Source organism: Cyclopterus lumpus, chromosome 4 (genome assembly GCF_009769545.1).
Source record: "Cyclopterus lumpus isolate fCycLum1 chromosome 4, fCycLum1.pri, whole genome shotgun sequence".
NCBI classification, from domain to species: Eukaryota; Metazoa; Chordata; class Actinopteri; order Perciformes; family Cyclopteridae; genus Cyclopterus; species Cyclopterus lumpus.
In genome coordinates this window covers 24,428,450-24,436,929 of record NC_046969.1, presented here as the reverse complement: position 1 = coordinate 24,436,929, position 8,480 = coordinate 24,428,450, and positions in this window count along the sequence as shown.

Genomic DNA, 8,480 nt, shown 5'->3' with positions numbered 1-8,480 from the left:
CTTTGACTCCTGCATGCTCTCTTTGACTCCTGCATGCTCTCTTTGACTCTTTGACTCCTGCATGCTCTCTTTGACTCCTCCATGCTCTCTTTGACTCTTTGACTCCTGCATGCTCTCTTTGACTCCTGCATGCTCTCTTTGACTCCTGCATGCTCTCTTTGACCATGCTCTCTTTGACTCCTGCATGCTCTCTTTGACTCCTGCATGCTCTCTTTGACTCTTTGACTCCTGCATGCTCTCTTTGACTCCTGCATGCTCTCTTTGACTCTTTGACTCCTGCATGCTCTCTTTGACTCCTGCATGCTCTCTTTGACTCCTGCATGCTCTCTTTGACTCCTGGATGCTCTCTTTGACTCTTTGACTCCTGCATGCTCTCTTTGACTCTTTGACTCCTGCATGCTCTCTTTGACTCCTGCATGCTCTCTTTGACTCTTTGACTCCTGCATGCTCTCTTTGACTCCTGCATGCTCTCTTTGACTCTTTGACTCCTGCATGCTCTCTTTGACTCCTGCATGCTCTCTTTGACTCTTTGACTCCTGCATGCTCTCTTTGACTCCTGCATGCTCTCTTTGACTCCTGCATGCTCTCTTTGACTCCTGCATGCTCTCTTTGACTCCTGCATGCTCTCTTTGACTCTTTGACTCCTGCATGCTCTCTTTGACTCCTGGATGCTCACACTGACTCCTGGATGGAGGATAAAACAACGCTTCACATCTTCTTCATCTTCTTGGAGTCAACGCACGATGACTCCACTTTTCTCCCCGGACGTGTCTGTACTTATGGAGACTAATTCCGTTTTAACGAACGTTCGGTTCTGTATTTCAGTTCAAGTCACCTCACAATGAATCTATTCAAAACAACAATGATGGATTTGGGATTTGTTTTTAATGCAGGTGAGGTTTCCTTTATGCATAGTTTATGGTTAAGACCACAGTTGTTAAATATAGAACTTAAGTCAACAAAAAAGTATCATTGTCTGTCAACAGCCACTTACGAAACAACAGGACAAGACACACCAGTCAACCCGCCTCAGGCCCAAGAGAGGAAAAACACTCTCGACCCAAAACAAGCAGAATCAGGAGCAGAATAGGGCGACTGTGTCTTTCAATCTTTCAACTGTCTTTCAATCAGAGGATCGCCGGTTCAATCCTTCAGCAAGATACTTAACCCTGAACTGCTTCCCGTAGCTGTGTATGATTGTAAGTCAGCTGAATGTAATGTTATGCAATGAAACCCCCTGTGAGACGTGTCCACATGCACCCGGTGCGTCACGCCCCCCCCGGCCGGACAGGTAGGTCTCAATGTGCCACTTCTTCAGCATCGCGACACAAACCAGCTGTTGACACCGTTTTACTCATCATGAAATGTTCTTAACCATTTGCGATGATGATTTGGTGCAGATGTCCACGGCACCCTCCCACCCCCCAAGAGGATCTGGTGATCTTCTGATCCTAGCGCCACCATGAGGTTCACATTTTGTGGTTTTGATCGAAATGTCTCGACAACTCATTCAGGATTCGCCGTGAAATTCGTAACAGACGTTGTTGTCCCTTCCAGGGCGAACGGGGGGGGGGGGGGGGCACCACCGGGTCGAAATGTGTCCAACGCGCCGGTTTACCAATACCTGAGTCCCTGAAAGATGAATGACGATCCCCGTCACGGAGCGCCATCGCGCGTTTATTCAAAGGCTGTGACCGCCGTTTCAGCCCAAAAAGTCCAAATGTATTGAATAAAAGAAAATTCTAAACAAAGATATCCTGCTTTCGATCCTAATTTGTTGGCATTTTAAAACAACAAACTGTTTGCAGGATTGCACCAACAAGGACAGACTGTCAACGCTTCATTCAAAAGCCTCAATAGAAGCTTTGATTGTAAGAAAAGAAAAAATATATGTATATACAGTATATATATAGCCCGAGGGGCTTGTTCCCTATTCCCTCTGTTTGTTTGCATGAACACACATTTTTATTATTATTATTATTATTATTATTATTATTATTATTATTATTATTATTTCTTTCTTTAATGCTTCACACCACAAAAGAGACACTCCCTGACTTTGACAAAAGGTTAATGGATTATTATCACTATAAATACAGCTGTCCCATATGTGTTTTTGATGCAACATCAAGCTCTTGCTGTTGAAAGATGAAGAGGGGAACTTTAAGCAGTGCATTGTAATTAAAAAGGTCACCCTTTTGTCCGCCTCCTCCCACATCTACCGGCTTCAAAGCAGGAAGTCTTGCTCCATTTGATTGGCTGCCCGGGGGGTGGGGGAGGGGCAAAGTGTGACATTGAGAATATTTAAACTTTTAAAACTTTCAATGAGAGTTCTTGCTTCATAGACAAAGGACAACATGATTTTCACTAGAAACAACCATAACTTCATAAACTGCGGTCATATGTTCACCACGTTTCGAGGGGGGGGGGGGGGCTTAACACCCAGCTCACCCCTCTCCTTTGCACCATATGTGAGGGGGTTGAGGGACGATGAGTAACAGCTCGCCTGAACACAACGCACTCATCACTGATGGAACATATGGCGATATATGCACATTCCACACAAATATGTTTTTACAGAATGCCCCTCAATACCTTCGAGACCCCGGCATGAAGAGTAAAAGATGACAAATGTAAAGTCAAACAACCCACTTTCCAAACACAAAGATTTGACTGTCAAAAAAGAAAGTTATTGGTTATTGCATTGTCCAACTGCACCGTACGCATCCAATCCCTGCAGGTGTGGTAGGTAAGAGCTATCCGAAGTCATTATGGGATGGTTTAGCATTATTGTGGAAATGGAAATGCGGAATGTGAGGTGGGTTTGGAAAATGTGAGTTATAGATATAAACAACATGAAGTGCTTGCAACAATAAAAGGTGATCCAACTTTCCAAAGTGTACCTAACGTATCGCCGGTGATAAAGCACAGTGTACTGCCCCCCCCCCCCCCCCCCCCCCCCATGGGTTTAACTGCAGCGTGATAATAAAAGATAAGACATAACAGTTGAAAAGGAATGAAAGGGAATGACTGACACGTTTGGCCGAGGCAACACCGGTTTATTAAAACGACTCGTGCTGTTGGCGGCCGCTCGGCCTCATGAGCTCAATAATTGATGAGCCGACAGGTGATAGATACCTTCTCGCCCGACGGAAAGTTCCGGCACACAGAAGAAAGAAAGGAAAAAAAGGGAGGAACCGGACAGAGTTTTTAAAAGGAGATTACGAAGAGCTTATTTGGTGTCAGAACGATGACCCGAAGAGGAGCCGAGAGGAATAATATTGCTAAATATACTTGAAAGATAATAGAATTATGAAACGGTGACGGCCTCGTTCAGGGACATGCCGTCGAAGTAAGAACTGGATAATAATCTGAATCATAACGTTATTCTTTAACCCGTCTCCCTCGTGATTGGCTCACGGCCGGCCCCTCGAGGTAACGGGTCAAATTAATGATTACCCTCAACTTGAAAGAGGTCGACACACTGAGCTCACACACATTCTTTCAAGCACACACGCACACACACACACATAATGAACGTTACGGGACTCAATGTGGACATATGCTAGCAATTTGGTATGGATAGGCCAAGTCATTTGGAAGTTATGTGTCTTTAAATATGAGGCCACACCCCTTAAAGTTCATTGGTCCATATCTTCTGAACGCAATGACATATCAACAATCTTTTAATAAGCTTTGATGACATTGAACCAATAATGAACCACATCAATTTCCGTAAAGATCGGACCAAGTGTTTAGGAGAAAATGGAAAGAACATTTTCTTTACAAAATTCAAAATGGCGGAAAATCTAATTAGGTGCATTTTATTTATATATATTTCTATATGATGGTGGGTTCATTTCTGAAAGTTGCTACCTGGTTTATATGCAACCAAAAACCTAATTATAGTCATCATGAATGCAATAAATTACTAGCTTTCTATAATGACTTTATGGAGTACTGAATTGACTCTCAACTCACTTTAACACTTTAGCTCATTATTTAACACAGACAACTAAACCGCTTGCATTTTAAAACTTTTTACTAGTTTATTGAAGTTTTACCCACCTGACAACGATGACCCCGATGGATCCAGGTCTCAACTGGTCCCCCGACCTCCATCTAGTTGTTCTGCTCCCGGGCATCAGACAGCCAGGAGCATGCTGGGTAGTGGAGTTGCCTCGATTCTCCACGCTTCCTTTTCGGATGTTTGTGAATGTATACGCTGGTATTGGAAAAATATTTTACTCTTTTAGGAATAAATCCAGATTTCAGGGGGGAAATACACATTATTCTTGTTGAGAATTAGGGGAGAAGACCACTTTAATTTCTGTGCGATAAATACTGCATGTTTAAAAAGTTAATTTCCTGGCCGGAGACCAACAACTTCTTTAAATCACTGGTTGTATTTTGTCTTTTGTTGTTGTTGTTTTTTGTGCAGAATGAACAAAGCAGATATTATTTAGTGAGCTTCAGAGATTCTGGCAGAAAGTTTTTGTGACCTTGCGATAAGAGCCGAAGCTAGCCGTTTCCAGTCTTTGTGCTAAGCTAAGCTAACTGGCTGCTGACTGTAGCTTCAGGGACAGACATGAGGGTCTAACCTATATTCTCATCCAACTCTATTGGAAATAATCCAATGATCTTATTACCCTAAAAAAGTCTAACTGTACCTTTAAAATATTAAGTTGGCACTCATTTTAGCTTAGCATAAATATTGGAAAAGGGGGCTCCAGGAAGTCACTGCGACTGGCAAATAAACAGCTCTCAAAAAAAGTTTGAGAGAATGCTCTAAAAACAAACCAGTAATGTATTTTATTACATTTATGAAAAACATGCTGAATGCAAATCATGTGAAGAATGACTGCACGAGGTCATTGTGTATTAACGGAGTTAAACAGACTCTGATGTTCTTATCTTTTCCAGGGAGGATCTCCCAGACTCTCGGTGAAGCTGGAACGCCCTTTCACCTAAAAGTTGATCCGTGGACCCTGAGGGGCCCAGCTGAACCGTACGAGGCTTTTTGAGAAGCATAGCGAGACCATGCGGGGCTTTACACACAAACAGAGGAATCTTGTGAGGAATTCGATACTGAACAGGGGGCCGGTCAAAGACGCTGGTACAGGGGGAATGTTATCCCTTCTTTTCCGCTTGAATATGAGCCCGTCTGCAGCATTCTGCAACAGTTGCAAGCTGTGAAAATAGGCCATGTTTCATATTTGACGACAAAAAAGGGACTGATCCTGGATATGATTACGAGCTGGAAGAAGCTGGATTTGACAACTCTGTATTAAGTATGGTTAAATATTATTCCGAGGGTTGTTTTTTTTGTCGAGGGTGTGATTGATGTGACTGGGCAGCGGTGCTGGAGGAGTGTGTGATGCCGAACTGTAGGACCTCTGTTTGGTTTTTCTTTCGTTATGAAATGGAAGTGATCAGCCGCCCATTCTTTATTATAGAGGATAGGTGGCTGTTTCATCTCGGAAGCGTAAAGATGGGAAATAACAGGGGACCAAAGTTTGAGCCTTGAGGGATGCCACATGAGGGATACACGGGGTAGAGGAGGAGTAGGTAACGGTGACAAAGAAGGTCCTGTCTGTGATAGAAGAGTGAAGCCGTGCCTGTGGACTGACCACCAAGGAGATCATTGGTGTACCCTCAACAGTGCTCGACAGTAGAGAGAATGCATCTGTAAAACATGAAGCATATACTTCTATACAACCAGAGGAGTCACCCCTGGTGGTAAGTAGAGAGAATGCAGCTTTAACACATGAAGCATAGACTTATATACAACAAGAGGAGTCGCCCCCTGGTGGTCAGTAGAGAGAATGCAGCTTTAACACATGAAGCATAGACTTCTATACAACCAGAGGAGTCGCCCCCTGGTGGTCAGGAGAGAGAATGCAGCTTTAACACATGAAGCATAGACTTCTATACAACCAGAGGAGTCGCCCCCTGGTGGTCAGGAGAGAGAATGCAGCTTTAACACATGAAGCATAGACTTCTATACAACCAGAGGAGTCGCCCCTTCCTTTGGTTGAGGGTTTCCTTCAAGTCTTTATACTAAGCTTAATTAACACCACCTTTATATCAAAAGGACAGGGGACACAGACAACTATTCCTTTTCTACATTCAACAAATCTAACCAAACAAGACCACGTCTTATCTTCTCTTTACGAGGAACTCCCTATAAAATAATACCAATCATACAAAGTTGTAAAATTAGTTTGTTTGTCCATCAAGTTTGCTCAGTGCTTTTATTTTTATTATAGCAAGAGACCCGGCAGCCATCTGCTGGAGCCCTGTGCCAGGAACAGAAGGTTTCCTCTTGAGTCATGAGGAAGTGCAGTGTACCTTAGATAAAGTGTTGCCCCTCAACACACACCCTTACCCACTTTCTGCTCTCACACACACACACACAGACACACACAGACACACACACACACACACAGACACACACACACGCTACTCATCCTCACCCAACCATCGCCGCCTGTTCCCTCTGCGGTGCGTGTATCTTCTGGCCGGCCTCCCCGCTTCAACGTGTTTCCTGAGCAACTTGAGTAATAAATGGGAAGTGGTGGTGACCCCGAAAGGTTACCCCCACATGCGGCGCCCCATCCTCGCCTTCCCTCTTTCTTTCTTTTTTCCCCCTGACCTCCAGCGTGTCGGTTAACTGAGAAAAAGAAAATAATAAAGTGCACAATAAAAAAAGATTTTTAGAGGCTTGATGTAATTTGGCTTCATGCGCACAGTTTAAACTCCATACTGCCTTTGTTGCATCGCCCTCTCCGGCGTCACATGGCGTCGTAACGCCTCACCTGACCCTGAGGAAAGACGATGTGATGGTCATTTAATGGAGGCCCCGGAGGTTTCTTCTGTTAAATCTCTCTTTTCTTTCATCCAAAAAACATTTTTAGTTTTCTGTGTATTTTTGGTTTGAGGTTTCATGAAATCTAGAAAAGAATCGCTCACAATCTTAAACCATTAAAAAAAAGTTTCCCCACACCGGTCTGCAGAAAAACGTTTCTTTTGCACCCGGTCTCTCGGTTTCCTTTTTCTTCTCCTTGAGCTTAAAAACGAACAGGACGTGTTTCATGTGAAACTGCCAGATTTACCACAAACAGTGTCGGAAGGAGGGTGACATGCTTATCAAATTGAGAACCGCAGCGAGGAACCGCAGCGGGTTGAGCAATCCCAGGGGAGCTGTTGCACAAAATACGGGGGTCACGTCCACATTATGTTCTACATTTTTCTTCATAAAAACCGTCAACTGTCCAAAATCACGTCCCAAAGCTGAATCTTTCTAAAGGGGTCGAGAGAAGATGGCTCGAAACGCAGCGTGATTATTATAATGCTCTGGTATGCTTCCTTCTCAAGGCAACATGAGAATGCTCTGGTGTGCTTCCTTCTCAAGGCAACATGATAATGCTCTGGTATGCTTCCTTCTCAAGGCAACATGATAATGCTCTGGTATCCTTCCTTCTCAAGGGAACATGATAATGCTCTGGTATCCTTCCTTCTCAAGGGAACATGAGAATGCTCTGGTATCCTTCCTTCTCAAGGGAACATGATAATGCTCTGGTATGCTTCCTTCTCAAGGGAACATGATAATGCTCTGGTATCCTTCCTTCTCAAGGGAACATGATAATGCTCTGGTGTGCTTCCTTTAAGGCAACATGAGAATGCTCTGGTATCCTTCCTTCTCAAGGGAACATGATAATGCTCTGGTTTGCTTCCTTTAAGGCAACATGAGAATGCTCTGGTATCCTTCCTTCTCAAGGGAACATGATAATGCTCTGGTATGCTTCCTTCTCAAGGGAACATGATAATGCTCTGGTGTGCTTCCTTCTCAAGGGAACATGATAATGCTCTGGTATGCTTCCTTCTCAAGGGAACATGATAATGCTCTGGTATGCTTCCTTCTCAAGGGAACATGATAATGCTCTGGTGTGCTTCCTTCTCAAGGGAACATGATAATGCTCTGGTTTGCTTCCTTTAAGGCAACATGAGAATGCTCTGGTATCCTTCCTTCTCAAGGGAACATTAGAATGCTCTGGTATCCTTCCTTCTCAAGGGAACATGATAATGCTCTGGTATGCTTCCTTTTCAAGGGAACATGATAATGCTCTGGTATGCTTCCTTCTCAAGGCAACATGATAATGCTCTGGTATTCTTCCTTCTCAAGGGAACATGGTAATGCTCTGGTATGCTTCCTTCTCAAGGCAACATGATAATGCTCTGGTATCCTTCCTTCTCAAGGGAACATGATAATGCTCTGGTATCCTTCCTTCTCAAGGGAACATGAGAATGCTCTGGTATCCTTCCTTCTCAAGGGAACATGATAATGCTCTGGTATGCTTCCTTCTCAAGGGAACATGATAATGCTCTGGTATCCTTCCTTCTCAAGGGAACATGATAATGCTCTGGTGTGCTTCCTTTAAGGCAACATGAGAATGCTCTGGTATCCTTCCTTCTCAAGG